Here is a 16,225-nt window from a genome sequence, read left to right on the forward strand (position 1 = left end):
CTTTCTATGGGATTTTTTTTTTTCCATATCTTTGTAAAAAAATTATTATTATGCTATATTTTTTTTCTCATAATCTGATTTTTTTTAATTAAATTTGTCCATACAAACTAAAAAAAGTTTAATTATCATATTTTTGTATATTAAGGGCTAAAAAACCATATTTATAAAAAAAATCTCGGTGTTGTTGTAATGTATTATTGTGTAGAGAAAATATATAATGAGAATATTCATTATAAATCTGAATATAAAAGTAAAATGATTAATAAATGGGTAAAAAATTAAAATAGTTATCTAAAAAAGGACACTTAGTTTAATTTCTTCAATCAATGCTACTTTTAAAACAAAGCCTTATGGTACATCTGTCCAGATAAATATGAAAATCTTAGGACCATATTTTAATGGTGACGTGCCCCAACAAACTATAGAAAAACAGCTGACCTTCACTTTAAGCAACAGAGACATACGAATACATTTTTTCTTTTTTCTTTTTCTCGAGTCCATACAACTTTTTGATTTGGAAGTATCCAATCCAAATCGATTCCTTATCAATAATGAAAATAAATGCAGTATTGGATTGCAACATGGACATATTCTAATATACATAATTTTCATAGCAAATTTGTCAAGACCATTAGTTACCATATTTGCATATTTATATGCGTGAGTGACATATAATCAAAGATTAAAGAGGAGGTGGACAGTTGTTGATAGAGTGGATATAATCAAAAGCATCTGCCTTGAATATTATGCAATCCAATATCAACGGACCATAGGCTAAAAGACAGCTTTTGTTTCAATTTTCTTTGGTTAAAAATAGCTTTGGAGTGGCTTGGAAATGACAGCCATAAATTGAGTTGCGAATAAATTTCCCAACTCTTAACAAATTATTCTCGTATGGTGATTGCACCATAACTAATGTGTGTATGAGTTCTACGCCACATGATGTTATTTAAGTGCTCCATTTTTTTTGGTTTGAGAAGGATTATATCATAGAAATTAAACCCTGAACTAGTGTGAAGCTATCAAAAGGTGATAAGCTCTACACACATTATCTCTTTATCTCAGGAGGTAAAGAGAGACCATATTGTTTTCCATCAAGTAGCTTGAGTTGTAGAAAATGACCCAGTTTTGTCTAGCATAGCAATAGTCCAACAAATAATTATTGTCAATTTTTAATAATTTTATCATATATATGATTATGTTATGACACTAGAAAAAAAATTAATCTGATAACTTGCCTTATTTGCCTAGAATGAGCTCTATTGGATCTATTCCCAACAAACACTTCTTAATTATGCCTCCAACACTTTAGAGAAACGTGGTACTTATAAAATATTTCTTTTTTATTTATTTTGTTGGGTAATTTGGAAAAGGATAAGTTATGAATATCCAAAATACATAGCTGGAACTGCTAGTAAAATTTGATTAAACTAGAGGGTTTTTTATTCATAAGCTCTAAAATTATATTAGTTGACCAATCATTTTCTCTTTAGATTAAAAACCCTAGTTGTCGGGCTTTCTTCTATTGACTTTTTCTGTCAGCTAGGGCGATTGATGCCTGTCCAGCTTGCGTTCGGTGGAGGCCTAGTCGAGAGGGGACGATGTGCTTTGAATGAGGGTTTTGTGACTTGGGTCTAGTGTGGAAGGGCGGCTTCTGCAGCGAGACTCTTTGGACTTTGGTGATAGTGTGCGACTTGACTTCGATGGAGTTTCTTGCACTTGGTTTGTTCGTGGATTTAGGTTGGCGGTGTTGGGGCGGGGGTGTGGCAGAGAAGCCAACTCTAGGGGTGTGAGGCATTGGAGGGCGGAGGATTGTGGTCGAGATCTGGTTATCTAATGGGGTGGTGCTTGACAGGTGGAGGGCCGCCGTAATGGGTGTTGCAGGGTCACTTTCACGTTTCAAAACTGAGTTGTAGAGGTTGCTTTGTTTTGTTAATAATATCCCATTTGTGGGTGATTGTTTTGTTTTCCAATAAGGTTCCCCGATTGTGGGTGTTTTAAAACACTATGTTTGGTGGTGTTTTGTGCCTACTACTTGTGATAGTATGGTGGCTTAGTCGTTTTATCATGATGGTTGAAGGTTCGTTTGCGATTCATGTTACTTAGTTTCTGCTAGGGGAATCTAGTGGCCCATTTATTTGATAAAATTGAGACTTTGAGATGCATTTGTACTCTAGTTAAGTCTGCATCTATATCGATGGATGTGAATTCACAACTAGTAATACTTATTTGGTAAGTGAGGATTTACCTCTTAATTTATGGAATCATTCATTTGTCAAAATATATATATATTAATTGACGAAAAATTCTCTTAAAATCGGATATTTTTTAAAGAAAATTATAAAGTGTGATTAATAAAATATTTCCAACAAAATCTTATACATTCAATGTATGCAGCATGACTAATAAATGCATATAGGTAAAAATGTATTTAAACCCTAAAATTTACACTTAATTTTGCGTGAAGCTTTCAGGCATTAAGTAAAGTACAATAAATACAATCAGATAAATGCTTTAAAATTTAAATAAATTCCATCATTTCTTAACCTAATAAATAATTTTATATACATTATTCCATATCTAATGTAACATCCCAAAGTTTTTAATGTGGCTTAGTGCTTGGATTAGGAGGCCGGGAGGCAATAACTGTGTTATTATGTGAATTATATTATAATATAATTATGATTGCATGTTAGAAGTATTAAATATGTGTGTGTGGGCTATTTCTTATAAGAAGGGTATTGCAGTAATTTGACCCGCTAGGGATATAATTGTTTAATTCGAAACTGTGTGATTGAGACCACATTATTATGTGGATATATTTGGGTTACTCGACGCGAGACGATCTTGATGAGCAAGTTAGCGGAAAAGTCACAATGGGGTTTTATACCCGGCTCAGGGTGAGTTTGGGGGTATTTTAGTAATTTAGTTCATTACCGGGAATTAGTGGGTAATGGGAAATTATTTGGTAATCGTGTGAGAATATTGGAAGTAACGGGAATCATGAGACGTAAATTGCAAATAACGGGGTATGAGACAAAAGACAAAATTTCCCTTGTGAGCACATGATGAAAAGGCTAAGGGCAAAGGGGCAATTTAGTCATTTTTGTCCAAGTATAGGACTTGGTGGGCTGGGAACATATCAGAAGGTTTAGGAAAATCAAAAGGGATTCTCAGCAGCTCACTCATTTTTCTCTCCCTCAATTTCTCTCTATCTCTTGAAGTCTTGGAAGAAGTTTGGGGAAATTGAAGAACAAAGCCTAGGATTGAGGTGTTGAGCTTTGGGAATTAGGAGAATAACTCAAGGGAAGCATCATATATGAGGTAAGGTCTTAAATACAAAGTTCAATTATGAAGTTTCTGTGGTTATGATTGAAGTTTAAAGTTTTTGCATATTTGAGAATTTGGGGAATGAATTTTGGAGGTGTTGATGGGTTTTGAGTTAGTAATTAGCTAGGTTTGGTTGCTGGAAAAAAAGTGTATTGATTTTGGGATTTAATTGGAAGATTTGGGGTATAATTACATGGTTTCTAGTTGGGTTCGACTAAGGAAGAAACCCATAAAATCTGGGTTCGAAGGGCTGGGCCGCGACCTTATTCTTGGTGTGTCGCGACCCTATGGAGCAAGAAAGAGCCAAGAGGGCTCGGAGGCAGAGGCGGGTCGTGGCGCCTCAGGGGAGCGCCGCGGCGCGTGTTGGTTTCTAGGAAGGTCGAGCCTCTGACTTAGAGGCGGGCCGCAACCCTTAAGGGGATTTTTGGCCCTAATGAGGTTTTTAGGTCGGGAACTTAACCTCTTGGGCTCGGGGTTGATTCAACTTCCTTGTTGAGTGGAATTTGATGACCCGGAGGCTAGGATTTGGTTTAGAAGCTTTTATTCTCCCGTTGTTGATGGAATTCCTTATTATGGTTATGACTAGGTCTACGCTAAAGGCTTGAATTGGGGATCGTACTTAAAGGGCATCACTAGTAACTTGCATTCGAATTGAATGTAAGAAAACTGCACCCAGTATGTGAACGTGTGATTAGAGCTTAGTCAAAGATGAATATAGATATGATTAAGGCTTGGGCGTGTTAATGAACATGATTATAATTATGTTTGTGAATGTCTGGTTGAGTACACTGGAATGTTATGATTATGCCTATGACTGCTATTTGAATGTATTATAATGCATTGTAATTGTTGTTATGTATGTTATATAAGATATGTGAGTGTCAGTTGTGATTGGAAAGTTCGGTTTATAAACCAGGGGATTATTAGGTTGTTAGTTGGGATTGACTTATTAGTCGAGGTTATGTTGGATTCTGAGAGACTCGACTTATAAGTTGAGGGTCCTAAAGCTTAGACTTATAAGTCAAAGGCTTGTAAGGCTCAACTTATAAGTCGAGGATCAGTAAGACTCTGCTTATGAGCTGAGATTGGCATTATACACATGGAGTGTGGTCCACTATGGCTGGGCCACCCTGGGAATGCGACATGCACTCGACTGGTTCGGATGCCAAACAGATGGAAAGGGAGTGCGACATGCACTTGACTGGCTCGAATGCCATACGAATAAGAAGGAGTGCGATACACACTTGTCTAATCCTGTGGTGGTTAATCTGTATATTTGGTTGGGAAAGTTCAGCTTATAAGCTAAAGATTTGTTTGTGTTATCTGATAAAGGGTCAGGCTTAATAGTCAAGGTTATAACATGCTCTACGGGTTCGACTTATCAGTCGAAAGTTAAAGGATTCGACTTATCAGTCAAAGATTGAAAAGACTTGACTTATCAGTCAAAGGATAAAAGGATTCAACTTATCAGTCGAAGGTTTAAGGAACTCGGCTTATCAGTCGAAGATTACAGATTCGACTCATTAGTCTGAGGTTACAAATGTAACTTACCAGTCAAAAAACAAAGACTTGACTTATTAGTCAAAGGTAAAGCACTCGACTTATCAGTTGAAAGTTTAAGGACTCAACTTACCAGTTGAATTCTAAAGGAATTGACTTACTAGTCAAAGGCTGATGCACTCAGCTTATTAGTCGAGAGTTTAAAGGCTCGACCCAGGAGTTGAGGGTGGCGGTAATGTGCCAAACGTTGACCGATAGGGTTAAGCCAATCCAGAAGAGAGACACACACTTGAATGCTTCTAGGGTCGTTGGAAATGTTAACATCACACCCTCTTGGCCAGCTTTAGGGCCGATTGTACAAAAGATCGAGATGGGCTCTAGTGTGGCTCTGTAGCCACTCAGCTAAGTTAATTGCATGCATTAGTAGGATTATTGTTACTGGGCATGTTAGTGTAACGACCCACTAATCTAGACTACTTGGACCATTAACGAATCTATACATAAATCTTACATTTTTGCAGAAATACCATAATTTTATTGAAAACTTATGGAAACAAAGGTTACTTTCATAAAATAGGTAGGATATGGGTACCCATTGTCTTTAAACCAAAAATAACTTAAAAACTAAAAAGGGTTACATAGAAAATGCGGAAAATACTTCTAAAACCATAAAAACATAAACAAGACTACATCCTCGAATCGAATAACGCTCGGCCCCTTGACTCCATTCACCATCGATACACATCTTCTAAGCGTCACGAATCTTTCCGCCTCTAAAGCTTATTTCCTGCACATAAACAGAAAGGAATGAGCCTAATGCCCAGCAAGGAAAAATCTAACACATAGTCATACACATCAATTTCATAATAACGTAAAGACATATCATAACACATAATACACTTATTATAATGGCCATTATTACTTGGGGTCCCATAGACTAAACAAGCATATGCCCATGGGATTAATGGGGTCCTACTAGCTAAGTAGGTCATATGCCCATAACCCATTTGGGGTCTTGTTAGTCATATGGGTCATATGCCCAAGCCTACATACACATATACATATCATAACACTTTTAATAACATAAACATATAGATAACATAAGCACATAACATATTAATTCTAGCCTATTTTCCTTACCAAAGTTACCGAGATTATGGACTGAGTTGGGACTGTTGGAACACTCCTAAAACCATAAGAAAGAGTAAGTCTAAAGAAAGGAGATGAAATGAAAGAGATGGAAAGACTAAACCATAGAAAACATACTTACCGACTTATATGCTTAAAAGCTTGGATTCCCTAACCAAAATAAGAATAAGGTTAGGGGACTGAGTAGAAGGTTTTGAGAAAGGAAATAACATAAAATACAGAAAGGAACTAGAGTTTTGGTTACCTCAATGATTTGCAAGATCAATCTAACCACAACCGAAATACTATAGAACTCACTTCCCAAAGTGTTTGATAAGCTTATGATGTTTAAGCTTATGATTTTTCCCCAAACCAGGTGTTTACACTCTCACACTCACTTAACACTAGCAGCTTCTGAACTTAGAGCAAATGGTGAATAATGGCTGGGTACTAGGTCCTATTTATAGAGTTTGGGAATGAAAATATCTTGATTTTACTTGAATAAAAATAATGGCTTTTTAAGTGAAAATCATTTGAATAATCGTTCAGCAGAGGCTGAAGACTCGTTCAGAAGATGCTGGACTGTTGAAGGATTTTGAATGGCTGAAAGGAAATGAATTCAAAAGAGTTTGAATCCATGCTGAAGGAGGCGATATATCGCCCCCTGTAGGCGATATATCGCCTGGGCCAGTATGCCCGAGGCGACCGTGCATCGTTTCGTGTTTTCCGTATCTACGTGCTGCGACATATCGCCCCCTATAGCTGCGATATATCGGCATACGCTGAATATTTAAACACGAAATTACACATTTTTAGCTAGGTTTGAATGGAGTAAACAGCCTTGACTAAGCCCTCAACGTACTAAAAGCTGCTGACTGACCCTATAACATTCAAACTTTACTCCTTATTATATTTAATCCTCAAAAATCTTTAATCCTTAATCACCATTCATAACATGTGCTTAAAATCCTATTGGTTGATATCTAAACCTTATAGTATAAAATATATAATCCTTAATATCAGTCACATTAATCAAACCTTAGGTTATACTTAATATTCTTAAACTATAGATTAAACTTAGAAAATCTATAAGTACTACTATGAGTGTCCAAATAATTCCCGGTCTGAACCAAAAATCCACAGTAACAAAGATAATGCTATAAATACTATCATACTATTATCTATCTTAGCTAAGTAAAATTCTTGGACTCTACAATTCTCCCCTACTAAAAAGAATTTCGTCCTCGAAATTTACTTATCACATAACTCCGGATACCGGCCTTGCATGTCCTCCTCCAACTCCCACGTTGCCTCGCATTCAAAACTATTGCTCCATAGGACTTTGACTATAGGAAAGCTCTTGGACCGTAACTACTTCATCCCTCTATCTAGGATGCTAACCGGTCGTTCCTCGTAACTTAAGTCTTTCTGGAGTGCTATCGTATCGTATTTGAGGACGAGAGAAGGGTCTGACACATATTTGCGTAACATTGAGATGTGGAAGATGTTGTGACTATCGGCTAATGTTGGCGGTAGGCTAGTCTATACGCAACTGTTCCCACTTTGTCCAATATCTAAAAGGACCTATGAATCGGGGACTAAGCTTGCCCTTCTTTCCGAACCGCTTGACACTTTTCCTAGGAGATATCTTCATGAAGACTTGATCTCCAACTTGGAATTCCACATCGCGTCGCTTGGTATCCGCATAGCTTTTCTGTCGGCTTTGAGCTGCAAGCATACGCTGTCAATAAGCGTTACTGCTTCTTAAGCTTGTCTAACAGCTTCGAGCCTTAAGCTGCCTTTCTCCTACCTCGTCCCAGTGCAACGGTGATCGGTACCTTCTTCCATATAGCAACACATAAGGTGCCATTCCGATCGTTGACTGGTAGCTGTTGTTGTACGAGAACTCGATCAGTGGTAAGTACTTATTCCATGATCCTCCAAAATCAAGTATACACGCGCATAGCATATCCTCTAAGATCTGAATCGTACGCTCAGCTGCCCATCTGTCTGAGGATGGAAAGCTGTACTAAGACTTAACTCAGTACCCATGGCTTGCTATAAGCTTCTCCAAAATCTTGACGTAAATACTGATCCCCTATCTGACACTATCGTCTTGGGGATTCCATGCAATCATACAATCTCTTGGATGTAGATGTCTGCATATTGGTCTGCCGTATAAGAAGTCTTAACCGGCAGAAAATGAGCCGACTTGGTTAGTCTATCTATGACTATCCAAGCATAAGCATGCTGCTTATTCGTCTTTGGCAGACCCGTCACGAAGTCCATGGCTATATCATCCCACTTCCATTCCGGTATGCTAAGCGGTTGCAATAATCCTGCAGGCCGCTGATTCTCTGCTTTCACTTGCTGGCATACCAGACACTTAGATACATACTCCGCTATGTCCTTCTTCATCCCTGGCCACCAATAGACTGTCTTGATGTCATGAGTCATCTTGGTAGACCCTGGATGAACTGAGTACGGAGTATTGTGCGCTTCTTCTAGGATCGTCTTCTTAATACTCTGATTGTCTGGCACGCATACCCGATCCTTATATCTCAATAAACCTTGACTGGATATTGCGAAATATGTAGTCTTGCCTTCTCTGACTGCATCCATGTGCGCTGTTAGTGTGTCATCATGCCTCTGACCAATCCGTATGTCCTCTAACAGATTCGATTGGATAGACAAGTTAGCCAGCTTGCCTACAATCACTTCTATTCTGGCACTAATCAGCTCCTACTGTAGCGGCTTCTCTATTCCGGCTAAAGCTGCTAAATTTCCATATCTTTTCCTACTAAGCGCGTCGGCAACTACGTTCGCCTTCCCTGGGTGGTATAGGATTTCGTAGTCGTAATCCTTTACTAATTCCAACCACCGGCGCTGCCTCATGTTAAGCTCCTTCTGAGTAAAGAAGTATTTTAAACTTTTGTGGTCCGTATAAATCTCGCACCGTTCTCCGTAAAGATAATGGCGCCAGATTTTTAACGCAAAGACCACCGCTGCCAACTCCATATCGTGAGTTGGATAGCGTTGTTCATACTCCTTTAACTGACGTGACGCGTAGGCTATCACCTTGTCATTTTGCATCAGTACGCATCCCAATCCTAACTTTGATGCATCACAGTAGACAACGAACTTGTCGTTGGGTGTTGGGACACTAAGTACTGGTGTTGAGCAAAGCTTATCCTTAAGCAACTGGAAGCTTTCCTCACACCTATCATTCCAGTTAAACTTTTGTTGCTTCCGGGTCAGGTTGGTGAGTGGAGTGGCTATCTTAGAAAAAGCCCTCTACAACTTTCTATAGTAACCTGCTAGCCCTAAGAAGCTTCTTACTTCTGACGCGTTCTTTGGTCTAGGCCAATCCTTCACGGCCTCTACCTTCGATGGATCTACTGCAACTCCGTCTTTCGATATGATGTGCCCGAGGAACGCCACTTGTGAAAGCCAAAACTCGCATTTCTTGAACTTGGCGTAAAGTTTATGCTCCTTCAATCGCGTCAAAATAATCCTTAAATGTTCCTCGTGCTCTACTTCATCCTTGGAGTATACTAAGATATCGTTGATGAATACAACAACGAATTTATCTAAGTAATCCTTGAAGACTCTATTCATTAAGTCCATAAACGTGGCTGGAGCGTTAGTAAGACCCAAAGACATAACCAAGAACTCGTAACGTCCATAACGAGTCCTAAAGGTTGTCTTAGGAATATCTTCTGCCTTTACCTTGAGCTGATGATACCCGGGCTGTAAATCGATCTTAGAGAATACAGTCGCGCCTCGGAGTTGATCAAACAAATCATCAATCCGAGGTAGCAGGTATTTGTTCTTAATTGTTACTTTATTTAGCTCACGGTAGTCTATGCACATGCGCATACTTCCGTCCTTCTTCTTCACGAATAGTACCGGAGCTCCCCATGGTGAATGGCTTGGCCTAATGAAACCCAAGTCTAGGAGTTCTTGTAGCTGCGTCTTTAACTCCTTGAGTTCCGTAGGTGCCATCCGGTATGGTGCCTTAGAGATAGGCTCGGTGCCCGGTACTAATTCTATCGTGAAGTCTATCTCTTGAGTTGGCGGCAATCCTGGCAAGTCATCGGAAAATACCTCTGGAAATTCTTGTATAACTCGAACATCTCCATCCTTAAGTGGCGTCTTCTTTTCCATGTTCGTGATGCTGGCTAAGAATGCTTGGCATCCTTTCTCCATCATTCTCTGAGCTTTGAGAGATGACACTAACGGTGTGCGTAGTCCTGAAGCTTGTCCCATGAAGCATCGTCTCTGGCCGTCAGGAGTCTCGAACATCACCTTCTTGCGTTTGCTGTCGATCGTTGCGCCATGCCGTGCTAGCCAATCCATGCTTAGTATTACGTCGAAGTCCTTGATCACTAGCTCTATCAGGTCTCCTTCTAGTTCTATGTCCTCAATCTTGATCGGTACGCCTCGTACTATTCGTGATGATAGAACTACTTTGCCCGAAGGCAACTCGGTTACAAACCTAGTTCTAAATCTTTCACTAGGTTTGTCTAGTTTTTCTATCATTCCTAACGAGATCTACGAGTATACAGCTACCAATCAAGCAATACTAGAACATATACTATCGAGGATAGGATCTGACCTGTAAATCCTTGTTACTAGCATGGGTTCCTCCTTGGGTCAATGCAGAGACTTTGGTCTGGGACCATCGTTTAATCCTTCTTCTCCTTACTAACATTCATCAGAATCCTTTCTACTTCGATTGCCGTCTCTAGAATATTGGCATAGGTAGTGGTTCCCAGGTTTGCTAACTTAACCCCTAATTCCATCTTTGGTCTAAGTCCTCTGACGAACTTGGTCAACCTCGTAAAGTCGGTTGGGACCAACTTTGGTGCAAACTTTGACTAATCTGATGAACTGACGAGCATATTCTTCTATCATTAGCGATGACTGCCGAGGTGTAATACTTCTTGTGGAACGGCTCCACAAATCTTGTCCATATCATGGTGGTGACATCGTTAGTCTGCTAAACTAAGTCCCACCATATTCTGGCATCCTTCCTGAGTAATGACGAGACGCAAGATATGCGGTCCGTATTACTGAGGTTCATGCGCGTAAGAATTGGCTTCTCATTCCTTAGCCACTCTTCTGCCTCACAGGGGTCTACAATCCCTTCGAAGTTTGGAGCGTGCTGCTTGCGAAACCTCTCATACACTGACTCCATATTCGGTACTGGATGTGGCGCGTGGTTTGTCACTGGCCATCCCCCATATGGACCAACTTGTTGGGGTGCTAGGGCCATTTGTTGTAGCTGCGGCGGAGGCTGAGGTTGAGTCTGCGCCTGTTGACGTTGTTGCGGCAAGAGTTTCTCGACTTGTTGTTGCCGTCTAGCGATTTCCGCGGTGTTGTCAGCTGGCGGTGTCGGCGTGTTGCGGCTAGTAGTAGCACGCACTCCTCTTCTGCGAACTGGAGGGCATCATTGGTCATTGGAACAACGTTGGAGGCGTTTCCGTTGGTGCGTCCAGATCTTCGGAGCGACATCTTCACCAAAAGTTCTAACAGTCGAGAACTTGTTAGAACTTACCCTAATAGGCTCTAAGGCAAAAACTTATTCTAAAACAAACATTTCTCGGACCTATTTATTATGACTTCTTATGAAAAATTATATAGGTCTTTATTTATTATTAGAGTGGGTTTCTATACTTAGAAAAACAAGTCATCTTTATTTTCTAGGTGTGTTTCTAATCATCCTATATGACTTAATTCTCAGGCTCGAAACTTATCTTTGTTCCAAAGTTAACCATATTGAGGGAGGGCTGGGATCAGTAAAATCGTTCCCACTACTAAGGCCCCCTAACTCTCAATAAGGAAACTTGGTTCATTGATTTGTATCCACCTTCACTGAACTTTAGTCATTATTCATTTTATTTATTACTTATGATGATTGCGAAAATAAAATCAAACTCATACATGATGATAAAATAACATGAAATTAATTTGAAAAAAAAATAATTTTCACTTATTACAATCATAAAATAAAGAAATAAACTAAACAAACAATGAAAAACTAGCTATTCTTAAAAATCGGGATCTTCTACATCCGATCCTTCATCTAGCATATCATTATCTATCTCCTTATAATCATCATTGTCTTGAGCCTCAAAATTTCCTCGGGGAAGATTCAAGAAGATCCTATGTTGTTGCTCATTAGTGAATTGAAACTCTAAATCATAGGTGAACTTAAGTATGAGAGAATAATATCTTAGGGCTGCTTGTAAGTCATCATCATTATTTATATTCTCCCATATTTCTTCTAAAGTTAAAATTGCTGAAGGAAAATCTTTTAAAAGCCTAATTACTAGGACATATTGTTCTGCAGCTCTCATCATGATTTGCTTAGACTCTTGAAGGTGACCTATCTCTTTGTGGAACAAGATCAATCTTCGAGTGATCTTTTCTAGTGCTCCTACGGTGTTTCTTGGCTCCCTTATTCTTTTTAAAGCCTTAATGGCTCGGATATCCTCATTGCTTAAAGCTCCATTCATTCTTAACTGAAACATAAACACTAAAGTCGTTAGCTATACACATAGACAAAGTAACTTGTAACTTGTAACTTAAACACTTACTTGGCGGTCCGATTCGGAGCTTTGAGCATGTGTATCGAGGAGAACTTTATGCGAAGGAACCGTTTTCTCTGATACCAACTGTAACGACCCACTAATCTAGACTACTTGGACCATTAACGAATCTATACATAAATCTTACATTTTTGCAGAAATACCATAATTTTATTGAAAACTTATGGAAACAAAGGTTACTTTCATAAAATAGGTAGGATATGGGTACCCATTGTCTTTAAAACAAAAATAACTTAAAAACTAAAAAGGGTTACATAGAAAATGCGGAAAATACTTCTAAAACCATAAAAACATAAACAAGACTACATCCTCGAATCGAATAACGCTCGGCCCCTTGACTCCATTCACCATCGATACACATCTTCTAAGCGTCACGAATCTTTCCGCCTCTAAAGCTTATTTCCTGCACATAAACAGAAAGGAATGAGCCTAATGCCCAGCAAGGAAAAATCTAACACATAGTCATACACATCAATTTCATAATAACGTAAAGACATATCATAACACATAATACACTTATTATAATGGCCATTATTACTTGGGGTCCCATAGACTAAACAAGCATATGCCCATGGGATTAATGGGGTCCTACTAGCTAAGTAGGTCATATGCCCATAACCCATTTGGGGTCTTGTTAGTCATATGGGTCATATGCCCAAGCCTACATACACATATACATATCATAACACTTTTAATAACATAAACATATAGATAACATAAGCACATAACATATTAATTCTAGCCTATTTTCCTTACCAAAGTTACCGAGATTATGGACTGAGTTGGGACTGTTGGAACACTCCTAAAACCATAAGAAAGAGTAAGTCTAAAGAAAGGAGATGAAATGAAAGAGATGGAAAGACTAAACCATAGAAAACATACTTACCGACTTATATGCTTAAAAGCTTGGATTCCCTAACCAAAATAAGAATAAGGTTAGGGGACTGAGTAGAAGGTTTTGAGAAAGGAAATAACATAAAATACAGAAAGGAACTAGAGTTTTGGTTACCTCAATGATTTGCAAGATCAATCTAACCACAACCGAAATACTATAGAACTCACTTCCCAAAGTGTTTGATAAGCTTATGATGTTTAAGCTTATGATTTTTCCCCAAACCAGGTGTTTACACTCTCACACTCACTTAACACTAGCAGCTTCTGAACTTAGAGCAAATGGTGAATAATGGCTGGGTACTAGGTCCTATTTATAGAGTTTGGGAATGAAAATATCTTGATTTTACTTGAATAAAAATAATGGCTTTTTAAGTGAAAATCATTTGAATAATCGTTCAGCAGAGGCTGAAGACTCGTTCAGAAGATGCTGGACTGTTGAAGGATTTTGAATGGCTGAAAGGAAATGAATTCAAAAGAGTTTGAATCCATGCTGAAGGAGGCGATATATCGCCCCCTGTAGGCGATATATCGCCTGGGCCAGTATGCCCGAGGCGACCGTGCATCGTTTCGTGTTTTCCGTATCTACGTGCTGCGACATATCGCCCCCTATAGCTGCGATATATCGGCATACGCTGAATATTTAAACACGAAATTACACATTTTTAGCTAGGTTTGAATGGAGTAAACAGCCTTGACTAAGCCCTCAACGTACTAAAAGCTGCTGACTGACCCTATAACATTCAAACTTTACTCCTTATTATATTTAATCCTCAAAAATCTTTAATCCTTAATCACCATTCATAACATGTGCTTAAAATCCTATTGGTTGATATCTAAACCTTATAGTATAAAATATATAATCCTTAATATCAGTCACATTAATCAAACCTTAGGTTATACTTAATATTCTTAAACTATAGATTAAACTTAGAAAATCTATAAGTACTACTATGAGTGTCCAAATAATTCCCGGTCTGAACCAAAAATCCACAGTAACAAAGATAATGCTATAAATACTATCATACTATTATCTATCTTAGCTAAGTAAAATTCTTGGACTCTACAGTTAGTTATAAATCTATGATATGCTAATGTACTGCTTATAAGTATGATTATGTTTTCTTGCTGAGCCTCGGCTCACGGGTGCTAGTTGGTGCAGGTAAAGAAAAGGAAAGGTTAGATCAGCCATCAATTGGAGAGCTTTAGGGGTGGAGTGTACATATGCAGCCTACTCGTCCGCCACGGCCAAGGTTGTCAGTTGGATCTAGGGTTGAACCCTGATTTTGTCACGTAGGTCGGCTATTGTATTCGTTTTTGGGTTGTAACCGTTTTTAATTGCAATGAAATTCCATGCATGGAAGTTAAACATTTTTAATAAAATTATTTACTTTGATTGAAATTTCTAGTACCTAAACCTGTAGTTAGTTTAATCACACGGTTTAAACTCAAATGACTCGTTTAGCGAGTTGTGTACTATTTAAACTACACAATGTATCAGTCCTTATTAGGAGGGCGTTACATCTAAAGTTCGTCTGTAAGGTACTTTTATAAAATTTATGATTTCCCGGTCTAGAAATCCAATTAAATAATAAAAAAAAGTAGGACAATTTTTACTTACATACAACAAAAGTAAACAATTTACTATAATAATATCACATATACTATTTACATACTATTTATATTTACAAAAGGATATCCAATATATACCATTTTATTAAACATAATTAGCCAATCTATTAAGCCACTTTTCTAATTTGTTTATATATATATAACTTCCCATATTTAACATGAATTCAATTAATAAATAAAATAGTAATTATATAATATACAAATTATTATCTCAATTAAATGAGATATTACAATCAATTGACGACTAATTCTTTGAAATTTGAATAACCATTTTCAAAAAAACAAATGAAATAAAATTGTTTCTAATAAACTAATATAGTGAAAAAAAATAAACAATTCAATAAAAAAACAAACATAAAAATATTCCATATAAAAGTACACAATGAATAATAAATTAACAAAAATATTTATATAACTATAACATGTTATTCTAATGTATTCTTTTATTTATTTTTTATATTGATAAATGTTTTAAATAAAGATAACTATGTATAATTATAACCTACCCATCTAACTATAATATTTTTATTTTACTATAGCATGATAAAAACAAATGAAAATGATGTTTAATAATAGTATTATTGTCATATACGTTACTGTTTATTTTATTAAAACGAGATATACAAATATGATAACTGTATACATTTACTACAATGATATTTAGAAAGATCGTTGTACTTATAAAAAGTAAATTAATCATAAACATAACAGTTTATAATGAATGTTGATATCAACAACATTTAAGAGCCACATCTACTAATTTAAAGCAAAAAATAACAATTAAAAATAAAAAAAAATTATTTATAGTATGATATATTCATTTAACATTGACAAAATAAACATAAACTTAGCAGTATATTCATAGCAAGAAAAATTCATAAAAATAAATATAATAATAATTGTATATTCATAAAAAATAAAAAAATTAACATACAAAACAATCCTCTAATAATAAACAAATAAGTTTACATTCTAACCCATCTATCATCTGTCTTGAAATATATGTCCCAAACCAATTTATATGTATATAAAAAAATTAACACTTACTATTAAAACAATTAAGAAACATAAACAACAAATTGATAATATAAACGAAAATATTTATGAATTTAGTGCTTGAAACACTATAA

At 37.1% G+C, this 16,225-nt stretch overlaps 1 protein-coding gene across 3 annotated transcripts in view; it reads left to right on the top strand.

Moving 5' to 3' along the window:
* The window catches only part of LOC133821997 (mediator of RNA polymerase II transcription subunit 23), a 38,775-nt gene extending 23,910 nt beyond the window's left edge, over positions 1 to 14,865 (top strand). The window contains exon 22 of one of the 3 annotated variants that reach the window (XM_062254191.1): positions 14,626 to 14,865. The gene's annotated coding sequence lies outside the window, so the exon portion shown is untranslated. Of the gene's footprint in view, positions 1 to 1,542; positions 2,282 to 14,625 lie in introns of those variants that run through there. The other 2 variants (XM_062254186.1, XM_062254188.1) reach the window with 2 other exon arrangements.
* Positions 14,866 to 16,225: the final 1,360 nt, after the last annotated feature.

This window comes from Humulus lupulus, chromosome 3 (assembly GCF_963169125.1).
Source record: "Humulus lupulus chromosome 3, drHumLupu1.1, whole genome shotgun sequence".
Classification (NCBI taxonomy): Eukaryota; Viridiplantae; Streptophyta; class Magnoliopsida; order Rosales; family Cannabaceae; genus Humulus; species Humulus lupulus.